Here is a 14,292-nt window from a genome sequence, read left to right as displayed (position 1 = left end):
TTTATCCCTTCTACTCCCCACTTCCCTGGAAGGGGGAGGGGAAAGATAAAGGTTGATACAGGAGCACTGCAAGGCATGTGGCCCCGGCATCTTCACCATCAGAAGTAATCCAGAGAGCAGGGATTGTCTAGGGTGCCCTCTAGCCTGAGGGAAAGGGAAGGAGCCCCTGGTCCCAGGATACCCTGCAACAGTGCCGTGACATGTGCCTAAAGTTTTATTGCCAAAATGAAATTACCAGTACTAGAAGTTCCGGAGAATATTACCATGTCTCAAAGCCTGCAAAATCAGTGAGAAGATGATGAGAAAGAGTCTAAAAGGCACTGTTAAAAATTGAAAAGGTGAATAGGCGCTGCGCTCTGTAAATATTTATCTTCTTCAACATCCAATATGGATGTCGATCTAGTGCTTAGAAAAGATAATTGCAGAGTGCTCTGTCCCCCTGTGATATAATACATGCTTAGTGTACAGCAAATGTTTAAAGGAGGGGAAAGCACTATGGGATATAAAGAAATGTATTTCTTCTCACCTGGTTCTTTCAAAAGCTACATAACAGAAGTGGAAAAACTAAGAAATTAAAGGTGCATCCCAGCCAAAAGTTCAGAAATAGATATCTTCTAAATAAAATACTTGCTCTTGGGAAATGTATTAAATATAAATGTCAACATCCTATTCCTGCATTAACGTCAATCAGTGGGAAAGAACAAATGTGATTCCCTAGGACATCCCCTCCAGGTATTGTCTCCATGAATGAAAAATGAACGTCAATGTAAATATTCTCTTCCACGTCCTACTGTAATAAGACATAGATGATCATCATGTCAAGTAGTAACCGTTCTCATTATCCCAATATGTCAAAACCCATCTGATTATAAAATATTGACTAGTGTTTCCAGCGTCTATGCTCTATAGTGGATATCACCACAGGCATTGCGGATAGGGGATCCTGGAGGAATGATGAGTGGCATGTAACTGTGTCTATACTATATACTGTTTTTTAAATCCTCTTGAAATATAACTCAACTTAAATGGTCACTTTTGTTTCATCAAAGGTTGCATAAATTAATAGTACAAGTGAATCTAAGAAGCTTTGTAATAAATCTTATCAAATAAATATGCTCCTTTCTCCACTTCTTCTTTTCCCTGGTTCTATGAACTCATCACTTACTGACCAAAACAGGACTCAGTGTCAGCTTACTAAGGTAACAAATAACTGCTGTCAGTTGAAGTGTATAGAGAGGGGACAGGAAGGAGAAAAGAGGTGCAAAGTAAAAGAGAGAGGTAGACACATACACAGACAGTGCTGCTGCATTCTATTAAGTGTTTTTTTCTCAGTGTAGTGCTGGATTCACAGCCACACTGTTCAGTAGTTCTGTATACTTTCCTCTATGCTTCTGCATATGTGCTACGTAGAGAGAGGTGGAGCAGGAGCCTGTAACTCCTGTGTATAAATGGGAGGCCTGGTTCAAATCAGTGGGCTCAGCCAACTTTCTCTCTTGTATGTGACTATGATCTTTGTGAGAAAGGGCCAGTTTACACAGTTACATAGTTATATAGGTTGAAAAAATATATAGGTCAAGATCAACCTTTCTCCACCAGTTATACATTCTCTATTGCTAGATTATTTATAATCCACATTTTTTGTGAGAAAATTATCCAGCCCTTTTTAATTGCTGTTATAGTGTGTGAAATTAACACCTCTTGTGGTCGGCATTCCACAGTCTGACTGCTCTAACTGTAAAGAACCCTTTCTTATTTAGCTACTGGAATATCCTTCCCTCCATATGTAACGAGTGCCCCGCAGTCCTTCGTAAAATATTTGGAATGTATAAGTCATGTGATAGTCCTTTGTACTCACCACAAATGTATTTATACATAGAAAGAAGATGCTTCAGAGGTGATCTCAAGTTATTACCTAAATAAACCAAATTTTTCCAGCCTCTCATCATATGAGAGGCCTTCCATCTCTTTTCATAATCTAGTTGTCGCCTTTGCTTTGACTCTAAGCCTATGTTCACACACGTCATGTTTTGCAGCGTATTTTGCTGCAGATTTTTATGCAAATTTGCAACTGCGTTTTGCAGTACCAGCAAAGTCTGTGAGAAACCAGAATTCTCTGTTCACACATCTTGCAGTTTTTTTTGCTGGGTATTTTGTGCCTTGGTTGTGTTCTTGGAAAATAGAGCATGTCACTTCTTTCAATGTTTTTGCAGCGTTTTTTCAGTAATGGGTGGTGAAAAAAACGCTGAAAAAAATGCACCAAAAAACGCAGGTAAATTTTTTCAGTGTTTTTGATGGCAAAATAGAATGGGGTTCTTTTTTTTCCCAGAACTTTATGTACATGCATAAAAAGACAAAGAAGGACAGTGAAAAAAACGCATCAAAAAACGCAGCAATACCTGCAGATTTGACTCAGCTGTTTTCCTGCCAGAAATCAGTTTTGCTGCAGATTTCTGACTGAAAAAAAAAACACAACGTGTGGGAACATAGCTAGCTTACGAATATCCTTTTTAAAATGTGGAGCCCAAAGCTGGATCCCATATTCCAGATGTGGCCTCACTAGTGATTTATAAAGGGTTAATAATACGTTGTGATCACGGGATTTTATTTCTCTTTTTATACATCCTACAATCTTGTTTGCTTTCGCGGCTGCTGCTTGACATTGAGTACTGCTGCTCAGCTTACTTGTAACCAGAATCCCCCATCCTTCTCCTGTTCTGTAGTCCCGAGTATACTCCCATTTAATGTGTATGCAGAAATAAGATTACTCCGTCCTAGGTGCATTACTCTACATTTATCTACGTTAAACCTCATCTGCCAAGTGTTTGCTCATTCAGACATCTTATCCAGATCATTCTGTAATATTATAGTATCAAGCTCAGATTTTACTATCCTACATAGTTTTGTGCCATAAGCAAAGACTGACTCTTATTAATGTCCTTGTGGATGGGATTGAGAGTAAAGAGATTAAAAAGAATTGGTCTTAACACAGCTCCTTATGGTCTTAGTGCTCCCAGGACGGATCCTTGTGGTCCCCACTGCTAACTTTATCCAATTTAGAGACTGTTCCATTTACAACAACTCTTTGTTTTCTGTCCCGTATCCAGTTTTTTACCCATCTGCATGTGGCGCCCCCTAGTTTCTGAAGCTTCAGTACAAGGCTGTTTGCAAAGTCCATGATGTGATAGATCACATCAGTCGCATGTCCAGTATCCGGATTTGCACTTAACCTCCTCATAAAAACCCAGCAATTAACTTTTTTTTTCTTATATGAAATGGACCAACTTACTTGAGTAAACTGGTATTACCAGTACATGAAAATGATTATTGAGACAATTACCTATAGATTGCTTCTCATTGCAGACTTACCCTGCAGGTCCTCCTTAAATGAAGTGTTTCATTAAACAGGATTGATAGTGATTTGCTGGTGGCCTGACTTCAGGAATTGTAATGTGATTCTTTAGTTCTGTCATTTTTTTTGTATTAATGTGGAAAATGAAATATTACAGAGATTTTTGTAACGGGCACGGCTAATTCACCTGGGGTGTGGATGGAATAGGACTCCGTGCTGTTAGTATAATGAGCGGGATAGTTTAACGATCTATCAGCATGAAGTACAATTAGGTTTCGTAGATGGGGGATAACCGATAATTGCCTTTTGATGCATTTTTCCAAAGCCTTTTGAGTTAAATGTGAAGAAATGCAAAAGTAATCCTGAGACTCAGGGCTCATTCAGACTTCAGTTTTTCTTGCGTGTTTTTCATAGGTGGCCCATGTAGATATGATAAGCGAATGTCCGATTTTTCCTTTGAACTGAGTGAGCCGCACAATAGACAAAGGCACCGGCGTCCTTCCCACAATGTTAGCACTTCCACTACAAAAACTAGGTGTGAACAGGTGCTTACTAAGAGCAGCTACCTCCATATATAATGAACAAATAAAGTAGCACACTGTAACACTGAGTATATAGATGTGAAATATGAAATATGAATAGCATAGCTATTTTACAGCAGTTATGCTATTCATATTTCATATTTCACATCTATATACTCAGTGTTACAGTGTGCTACTTTATTTGTTCTTCCCACAATGTTGGCACCATGCAATATATTTTTTCTTCATTACAATGCAAGACAATTGGCAACGTATTGTATACCAGTGTATGGCTATTCAGTGCTATATGATCCAGTTTTATATCAAAAGAATACAGGAAAACATTGGAAAAATGTAATGTGAATATAGAATTTCCCTAATGTTTGTAATCCTCTGTAAGAATAAGTTCTGCCTTTGGTGTTTTTGCTGAGGGAATATCTATAAAAATGGGGAAAGTGTTCATGGAAATGTGTTGGGAATGTAGCACATCCCCCAGGCATGGTAATCATTGGTCACAATCCACCTTTACTAGCCATGTGTCACGCTAGGTATGAGGAGAATCCAGTGTATAATGACAGGAAAAGCGAATGGTGCCCTACAAGTGGGGAAAGGGGGAGTGGAAACGACAAACCTTGACTCCCCTATGGACCCTATATAGGTTCTGCACCTATCGCCGAGTAGGAAACCTGGTCCTAGCTGACCCTAAAGCTATGTCCTAGGTAGGGAGGGGAAGGGGTGAGCACTAGTCAGCCCCACTGCAAACCAAAGTACACACAAGGGAAACAAACATGGGAATACACTTTGCGTAAAGATTACACCAGGGAAACCAAGGCATCAATCCACAAAGGACCTCCAAGAAAATTTTAGCCGACTAATAGAATTCCAAGCCTGAATAGATAAGAACACTCTATCATCAGCAACTCTCTGGAGAAACTGAGTGTATATAAGGATAGAGCAAGGGTGTGGTAATTAGCAGCAGAAGGTGAGGATCACCGCTGGGTCCTAAAGGTATAATCCCCAAGCAAGGTGAGGATCACCGCTGGGTCCTAGAGAGAGGGATCATGAAAGGATCAGGAAGATGTTTGCAAGGCCAAACATAGTGACCTTCTACAGCCGGATCCTGTCTGTCAAACCTGACACACCCATGACACCATGGCACAGAAATTCTTATACTACCATTGAAATCAACCACCCAGTTTGCAGGGATTGATTAAAGTATACCTTTAAAGTGGCCACTTTTTGTCCTTATTTTATTCCCGCTGATCCCCTGAGTGTGCCATTTTTTATTTTTCTTAAATCCACCTTGCGGCTCCAGAGATGTGGGCCTATCTATTTGTATGGTCTTTACAAAGGGACGTGGTGCACAGGATTTTCTGAAGGCGTCTCTGCATTATTACCCTGTGAGCCATGTCTGCTGATTGGTAGCAGTAGATAGAGGGAAGAATAAACTTGTTATCAGATTTCCGGACGTCGGTTGGTCCTGGCAGAACAGCTCCTGATCTTAATGGTTCTGGGTGCAGGTTACTGATGGGCTAACCATTACCCATCTGAGCATACACTATATGGACAAAGTATTAGGTAACCCACATATTACACCTACACGAGCTTTTATGGCATCCCATTCTAAATCCATAGGCATTAACATGGGCTTGGTTCACTCAATGCTTACTCTCTCATTCTTAGTTAAAAAAGGACAAGTAAGTCTGGTCCACAAACTCCATTCTATTTCATCCCAAAGGTGTTGGATGGGGTTGGGTTCGGGGCTCTTGAGTGCAGTCAGGCAGGCTCTTCCACACCAAACTCCCCCAACCACGTCTTTTTGGACCGTGTTTTGTACACTGAGACACAGTCATGCTGGAACAGAAAAGGACGTTCCTCAAACTGTTTGCCCAAAGCTGGAAGCTACAATTGTCCAAAATGTCTTGTATGCTAAAGCATTAAGATTTCTCTTCACTGAAATTGAGGGACTTAGGCTGACCCCCGATAAACAGCCCCATAGCATTAACCCTCCTCCACTTTATCCGATGCTTGGCATTGTGCTTGGTGATGCAAGATTTGCATGCAGCTGCTTGATCATGGAAACCCATGTTATGAAGCTCCTTGTGTACATCTATTGTGCTGGCGTTAATACCAGAGGAGGTCTGGACTCTGCAGTTTTGGACTCAGAAGAGCTTTGGTGACTCTGCTCCTCAGCACTCGGCCCCCCGCTCTGTAACTTTACGTGGTCTCCACTTCATGGCTGAGTTGCTGCGGTTCCTTCTACTTCTCAATAATATCACTCACAGGTGATGGAGGAAGATTCAGGAGGAAGAAATGTCATGGACGGACTTGTTACCCCGGTGGCTCCTCTATATGACCGCACTGGTATCAGTGAGCTCTGCACCATCAGCCATTCTGCCACATGTTAGTAAAGGCAGATGGCATGGCGGGGGCCCGGAGGTTATACACAAGGGGCCAAAGCCGGATGCTATACAGTAGGGGCAATGGGACTAATGAAAAACCCAAATTCAATAATTTAGACGAGTGTCCCAAGACTTTTGCCCATAAAGTGTAAATGCTAATCAAGAACAATGGAACAGCATGTCAATACTGCTTGAAATGACTTTATTCAGATGCACAAACACACTGCCAGTGAATTATTGCACAAGTCAAGCAATCTCTGAGGTCCTTTACACCCTTCGTCAAGAAATAGTTGTGATTTCCTGGTGAATCTCTAGAATCTTGATGACTCGGTCAAACTTCCCTGTGATCAGCTTTCTTTTCTAGAAACATATACCACGTAGCCAAGCCACAATAACGCTGATGATCTCATTCATCAGGACAACGTTCCTAACTGGAACATGATTGTGAACAAGCCACAGAGCATAATTTACTTCCCGGAATGTGTGACTGTGTGATCGCACCGCTAGAAATCTCCCAGACTTTACATTCATTGTTAATCACTGGCGAGTGGTTGTCACAATTCATAGGTGAAATAGCTATTACTGCATTGGGACTGGTGTCCACAGACAGGGAATTTTATAGACTTCTCAAGCTTATTTTAAGAGCCGATCCAAAGACATAGTCAGGGGTTGAAGTCAATCAAATGAAAGTTACAAGCTGGACGAGGAATCAGAATCATAGACCAAGGAAAGCGATAAATATCAGGATACAGAGAGTAACCCATCAAAGGACTCTAGTCAGAACATATACCACGACTCAGGGTAGAAATGCCAGATTTGAGTGAACCCAGCGTTGGTAATCTTGGCAATAAGGAGGGCACAGAGGTAACGCAAGAGCAGGGAGAAGTGATTGCCAGGCTCGCCAATTACTTATCAAAAGTGATGAAAAGTAACACCCAACTGCCCTATCCAACAAGTGTCATTAGATAGATGGGTAGTTTAGCAAGTTCTATACCTAAATACCAATGTAGCAAAGGTTATCATGACTCACAATGCACCATCTTAAAAACTTGTCACAGATGAGCAAGATAAACTCATAAAAGATAGGTCGTGTCACTGTCTAACCAACATGTTGGGATTCTATGAGGAGGGAAGTGCAAATCTGGATGTTGGCAATGTGGCGGATGTGATTTATCTGGACTTTGCAGAGGCATTTGATACTGTACCATATAACAACCTTATACTGAAGCTACAAAAGCAGGGACTAGGGGAAACTATATGTAGATGGGTAAGGAATTGTCTAAATGATAGGAAACAAAGGGTCGTCATAAATGGTGCGTTCTCTAAATGGGACATAGTCAGCAGTGGGGGCCACAGGGATCTGTGCTAGGACCAATTCTCTTTAACCTCTTTATTAATGACCTGGGGGATGGGATTGAGAGTAAAGTGTCAGTTTTTGCTGACGACACCAAAATTTGTAGGATATTAAAATCTGATCTTGACATTACGATATTGTAGAATTATCTGGATAAGATGACTGAATGGGCAAACACTTGGCAGATGAGGTTTAACGTAGATAAATGTAGAGTAATGCACCTAGGACGGAGTGATCCTATTGCTGCATATACATGGGAGTATACTCGGGACTATAAAGCAGGAGAAGGACTTGGGTATTCTGGTTACAAGTAAGCTGAGCTGCAGTACTCAATGTCAAGCAGCAACCGCAAAAGCAAACAAGATTTTAGGATGTATAAAATGAGAAATAAAATCTAGTGATCCCAACATCTTGTTATCCCTTTGTAAATCACTTGTGAGGCCACATCTGGAATATGGGATCCAGTTTTGAGCCCCACATTTTAAAAAGGATATTCAGAAGTTAGAGTCAGTACAAAGGTGGCAACTAGATTATTACAAGGGATTGAGGCCTCTCATATAGTGACAGGTTGAAAAAGTGGAGCTTGTTTAGCTTAGAAAAAAGACGTCTCAGGGATCTCATTTACATGTATAAATATATGTGTGGTCAGTACAAAGGTCTAGCACATAACTTATTCCTTCCAAAGACGACACTAAGGACCAGGGGGCACTCATTACGAGAGGAAGATTGGAGATTCCGGCACCTAAACAGAAAAGGGTTCTTTACAGTCAGAGCAGTCAGACTGTGGAATGCCGACCACAAGAGATAGTAATGGCCAACACTATAACAGCTTTTATACAAGGGCTGGATGATTTCCTTAGTACATATAACATTGTGGGTTATAGATAATTTAGTGACAAAATGTACAATTGGGAGAGAAAGGTTGAACTTGATGGATCTGCGTCTTTATTCAACCTATGTAACTAATATTGCACGATAATTTGACTGATGTCAGGTCCGGTGTTGAATTACACTTTTTTGCTCTGTGATATCCCAGTGTTGTGTTATTTGAATCAAGGTAAAATTTGCTAAATCTGTAATGTCTTCATATATTGACTTCATGTTTTAAAGGGAATGTCCAAGCTTGGGATAAAAGTCTGAAGTCCCTGTATGTGATGGCAGCCCTCTGAATACTGACAGCATGCAGTGCGCACACTGTCAGGATTGTTGCCGGTGAGAGCGAGCAGTCATGTGACCGCATGTATGCGATTTTCACACTTTCGGCCACAATCTGACTACACATGCTCGGCCTTGTCAATGCACCTCTATTGAGAGAGGACAAGCACCTCTAGCTGGCATGTGACCGCAAGTATGCAAATCGTATACATGCAGTCATGTGACTGCTCCTCTCACCGGCAACACTGGAGAATCCTGACAGCATGCACACCGCACACTGTCAGGATCCAGAAGTCTACAGTCACAGTGACTGCAAACTTCTGAGAGCTTAACCCTGTACTCAATTATATCAGTCCTACAGTCAGTGTGTGGAGCAGTGGTGCACTTGCTTGACCACCAAATGTGGAACATCTGACCCCATTCTTGTGATCAATGGGGTGCTCAACAGTCATACATTAAAGTGGTTTTCCAGTTTTGGAAAACCCGTCCCCCGGACGCAGTTTGTTTTATTAAAGCAAAGTGAGCTTTACTCACCCTTTCCCGGTCCAGCGCTGAGTCTCCACCACTGCTCCCAGTATCAGTTATGATCTACAGGGCTGACGTCAAGTCAACAGCAATGCAACCTACCACTGAGCTCAGGGGGTCTGAGCAATTTGTGCCGTCAACTCGGGCAGAGCGGCTGACCTCAGTTACTGCAATGCTGTCAATGCAACATCAGCGCTGCAGACAATAATAGACACCACAGCAGCGGCAGACACTCAGTGCTGGACCTGGGGAGGGCAAGTAAAGCACTGCGTGTGGGGGATACGTTTTTTCCAAAGTTGGAAAACCCCTTTAATTACCTATCCTGTTGACATGAGATAATTATTGTCCATAGGTCAACTTCTTTAATCTATTCCCCAATTTAATGCAGGTTAAAATACAGCACAGAAATGTTGTCTTTGTACATGCCGTGGAAAGTGGAAAAAGTGGAAAATATAATCAAGACATGAAAACGAGTTTGTGCACCAGGGTGTGGTGGTTAATACTGTTAAGTAGAACTTCAGGTCTTCCATCCTCATGTCCCCTCCTGGCTAAGCCCCGGACATGGACAACATCAGAGGAATTAAGGTTAGACACCTCCATCCCAATATCTAAAGCTGGCTCCATACTATGGCCACATTTTGTACATCTTTAATAAAATGCATGGATTTTTTGTAAATTAATGTGTGTGTATATCCCTATAAAGGAGACTTGTCATCAGGTCAAAGGTGGCGAGTTTTTGCTGTTACAGGTGCATCTCACTAAATTAGAATATCATCAAAAAGTTAATTTATTTCAGTTCTTCAATACAAAAAGTGAAACTCATATTATATAGGAGTCATTACAAACAGAGTGATCTATTTCAAGTGTTTATTTCTGTTAATGTTGATGATTATGGCTTACAGCCAATGAAAACACAGAAGTCATTATCTCAGTAAATTAGAATACTTTATAACAGCTTGAAAAATGTTTTTAAATTCTGAAATGTTGTCCTACTGAAATGTATGTTCAGTAAATGCCCTCAATACTTGGTCGGGGCTCCTTTTGCATCAATTACTGCATCAATGCGGCAATGTGGCATGGAGGCGATCAGCCTGTGGCACTGCTGAGGTGTTATGGAAGCCCAGGTTGCTTTGATAGCAGCCTTCAGCTCGTCTGCATTGTTGGGTCTGGTGTCTCTCATCTTCCTCTTGACAATATCCCATAGATTCTCTATGGGGTTAAGGTCAGGCGAGTTTGCTGCCAATCAAGCACAGTGATACTGTTGTGTGTAAACCAGGTATTGGTACTTGTGGCAGTGTGGACAGGGGCCAAGTCCTGCTGGAGATTGACATTTCCATCTCCAAAAAGCTTGTCGGCAGAGGGAAGCATGAAGTGCTCTAAAATGTCCTGGTAGACGGCTGCGCTGACTTTGGTCTTGATAAAACACAGTGGACCTACACTAGCAGATGACAAGGCCCCCAAACCATCACTGATTGTGGAAACTTCACACTAGACCTCAAGCAGCTTGGATTGTGGCCTCTACACTCTTCCTCCAGACTCTGAGACCTTGTGGAGTGTGTCAGTGACTGCTTTCTGGACATCTGTCAAGTCCACAGTCTTCCCCATGATTGTGGAGCCTACTGAAACAGACTAAGGGGCCTTTTTAAACCCTTAGGAAGCCTTTGCACGTGTTTTTTGTAAATTATTCTAATTTACTGAGATGACTTTTGTGTTTTCATTGGCTGTAAGCCATAATCATCAACATTAACAGAAATAAACACTTGAAATAGATCACTCTGTTTGTAATGACTCTATATAATATAGGAGTTTCACTTTTTGTATTGAAGAACTGAAGTAAATTAACTTTTTGATGATATTCTAATTTAGTGAGATGCACCTGTATTTTATCTTCACTGCTCCCCTGAGTGTTCCGCTTTTTTCATTTTTTTAGACTCACCATAAAGTAGCAGAGATATGGGTATATGTTCATTTAGTAACAGAATAATACAGAACAGCCTAAAGTCACGCCCCGAGGATCCTGCGAGCCACACCCTTTTGGAAAAGATCATAAAGATGAGCCTATTTCTCTGAAACCATATGGTGGATTTAAAAAATAAATAAGTAAATAAAAAAACTGATTTCAGAAGGGGAACCGCAGGAATAAAACAGGAGCAAAACTATCTGTTTGACAACTCCATAATTCTTCTTGTAAGACGTAACTCGGCCCGCCTGTAGCATTATATCAGATTTCTGCTTTTGTCACTGTAACAAAACCTTTGGAGACATTTAAAAAAATAAATAAATCTTAAAAGGCAAAAATACATCATAAGAAACAAATGAAGAATTTTTTTTTTTTTTATTTCAATGCACATTATTGACAATTCCAGTCCAGCAGTAGAGAACATAATTGTATGGAGTTTCACTGTATTGTTGCTGTCCGCTTGCTCCTTTGTGTGTCTGTGATTCGGTCTGACACTCACAGCTTCTTTGACACGTCCTTCAGTAAGACGCATTTACCGCGCACCATAAATTCCTATTTACATTATGGCCCTGTTGATAAGTAATTTACAATGTACACATTCTTCCGTAGCAATTACTTCCACTATATCTTACACAGTAAAGCATAAACGTCAACCTCAACCGTGCAGGCAGAAGTAGACAGAACAAGTTTTTACAAGAATTCAGAAACTGACGAGATTCCTGAGACACGAGGCACCCTGTGTCTTATGCCTCAGAAGTTTCATTCTTTTATTACATTCTCTGGTAGAAAAAAAATTACCATAAAATGGCTTTCATCATGTCATCGGTGGATGCTACTTATCATTTTTAGTCTGAATTTGATGATTATTGTCGGGAGACTGAATTACAAGCACAAAATGCATTATGACGAAGTGTAATTGTTTAAAGGATATGGACACTTTTCGGGACATTTGTTTTCTCTTAAATGCATCTATTTTGGGTTAACAATCATTTTTTTTGTTCTGTATTGCACTGACTAATACTACAGAGCGAGTTTTCTGAGAATTAGTAAGTGAGCTTGTTGTCCTTGAGAGATTCTAACTCTTTTATCTGTCCTTTTCGGAACTCCTCTCAGCTAATTTACGGAATTTAGCTCAACTTTGATGTGGTCTGTGATCATCAAGCAGCTGAGAGAAGCTCAGAAACACAGATAAAAGAGTTACAAACTCTCCCACCAGAAAGGACTTACTGATGGATTCTCAGTTATCTCATTTTGCAGCCATCAATTGATTGCTTTCTATAGCCTTTGTGTTGCACAAACAGTGCAAACGTTTCAATGAAACACAAATGCAAAAATACATTTTACCACCCAAAAATATGAATTTAAGTAAAAGTGTCATTTTATTCATCTTGAAAGTAAATTTTCTTCCTTGGACACTTATTTTTTATCTAAATAGGTTCACAATTCTGTGCTGGTTAATTTCTTGATATATCTTTATAGCAATCTAAGCTTTATTTTTCTGATATGGGCTGCATGGACTTAGATTTAGAACATATTTTATCTACCTGAAGTCACCACTAGAGGGAGATCACTGCATACTGTTTATACCTTGGATTCAATACTAACACAGTATACAGTAAACTCCTGAGCTCCCTCTAGTCAGACCCCCCATATTGATTGGTGGGGGTCTGATTGCTGGGACCTGTACCGATCGTCAGAACAGGGAACTTTTAACCCCGCAATGCGTATGCTCGACCGCTGCTGCATTCATTCCCTATGGGGATTCGCTCTTCCCATTAGCCCCATAGAGAATGACTGGAGCAGCAGTTGTGCATCCGATCAGTTGCTCCATATAGGGTGAAAGTGCTACTGTTAGGGCTAGAAGTGCCCTGTTCTGCCGCTCAATGCGCGTCCCAGCAGACAGCCCTCCACCAATCAGTAAGTTATCACCTAACCTATGGATACAGTGTCGGACTGGATTGGCCAAGGCCCACTAGTAATATTGATTTTTGAAGCCCACCGTTCAGCTACATGTAAAATTAACCTGACCCTAGTACACAAATTTACTTTTGCCTTTGTGTAATATTAAAGGGGTTGTCCCGTCCAAACCGATAAGTCGGCAGTCACTCTGTGTTACTGCAGACTTATGAATCCCCCCAGCGCATGCACTGTGTGCTGCGGGGATTCGCTAGGACCGGAGGGTATGTATGAGTTATACATACTCCCGGCCAGAGCCGTCCAGTGGGCACAGCTTCACTCCCATACACTTGTATGGAGCAAGGCCGTGCCCTATAGTCGGCCACACCCACTGGATGGCCTCATCACCAGTCGGGGCGTGGCCTCACTCCATACAAGTGTATGGAGCGAGGCCACGCCCACCGGACAGGCTCTGGCCAGGAGTATGTATAACTCATACTTACCCTCCGGTCCCGGCTCAGAAACTGTCAAATCACCGCAGCGCACAGTGCGTGTGCTGGGGGGATTCATAAGTCTGCAGTTACACAGTGTGACTGCAGACTTATTGATTTGGACTGGACAACCCCTTTAACTTGGCTAGCTTATTTAATGAATGATTAGATTATATCTTTTTCTGCAAATTGTGAATCAAGTGTAATAGCACTACTCATTAGTACTCCTTCAAAGGGGCGGCCTACCGGAGGATTCTCCTGTGGGCCAGTCTGAGCCTGTATTGATAGGTGATACCTGTTTTCATCGGAAAACCCCTTTAAGTGTACTGCCAAGCACAAAGGAATCATCAAGGCCTTTATACTAATAGTAGACTCTCAATACCCATTTTTTGTGGGACATAAAGAGTCAATTACTCAACCAACTATCCACAATTTATTACCCTTATCCTTCAATCGTTACATCTCTGGACGACATTCTACATCCCATTATTTATCTGGAAAAATAAAAATCTTCCTTAGGAAAAAAAAAGAACATATTTGGAAATAAAAAAGTAATCTAATATAGAAACCACTGATCTAACCAGATCCGTGATAAAATAATTCTACTATCATTACTTATAGAAGTAGAATATAATCATC

Source organism: Phyllobates terribilis, unplaced genomic scaffold, assembly GCF_046119375.1.
Source record: "Phyllobates terribilis strain yellow unplaced genomic scaffold, ASM4611937v1 Scaffold_7__3_contigs__length_470593459, whole genome shotgun sequence".
Lineage (NCBI taxonomy): Eukaryota > Metazoa > Chordata > Amphibia > Anura > Dendrobatidae > Phyllobates > Phyllobates terribilis.
The sequence above is the reverse complement of the archived record's forward strand: the minus strand, read 5'-3'. Positions refer to the sequence as shown.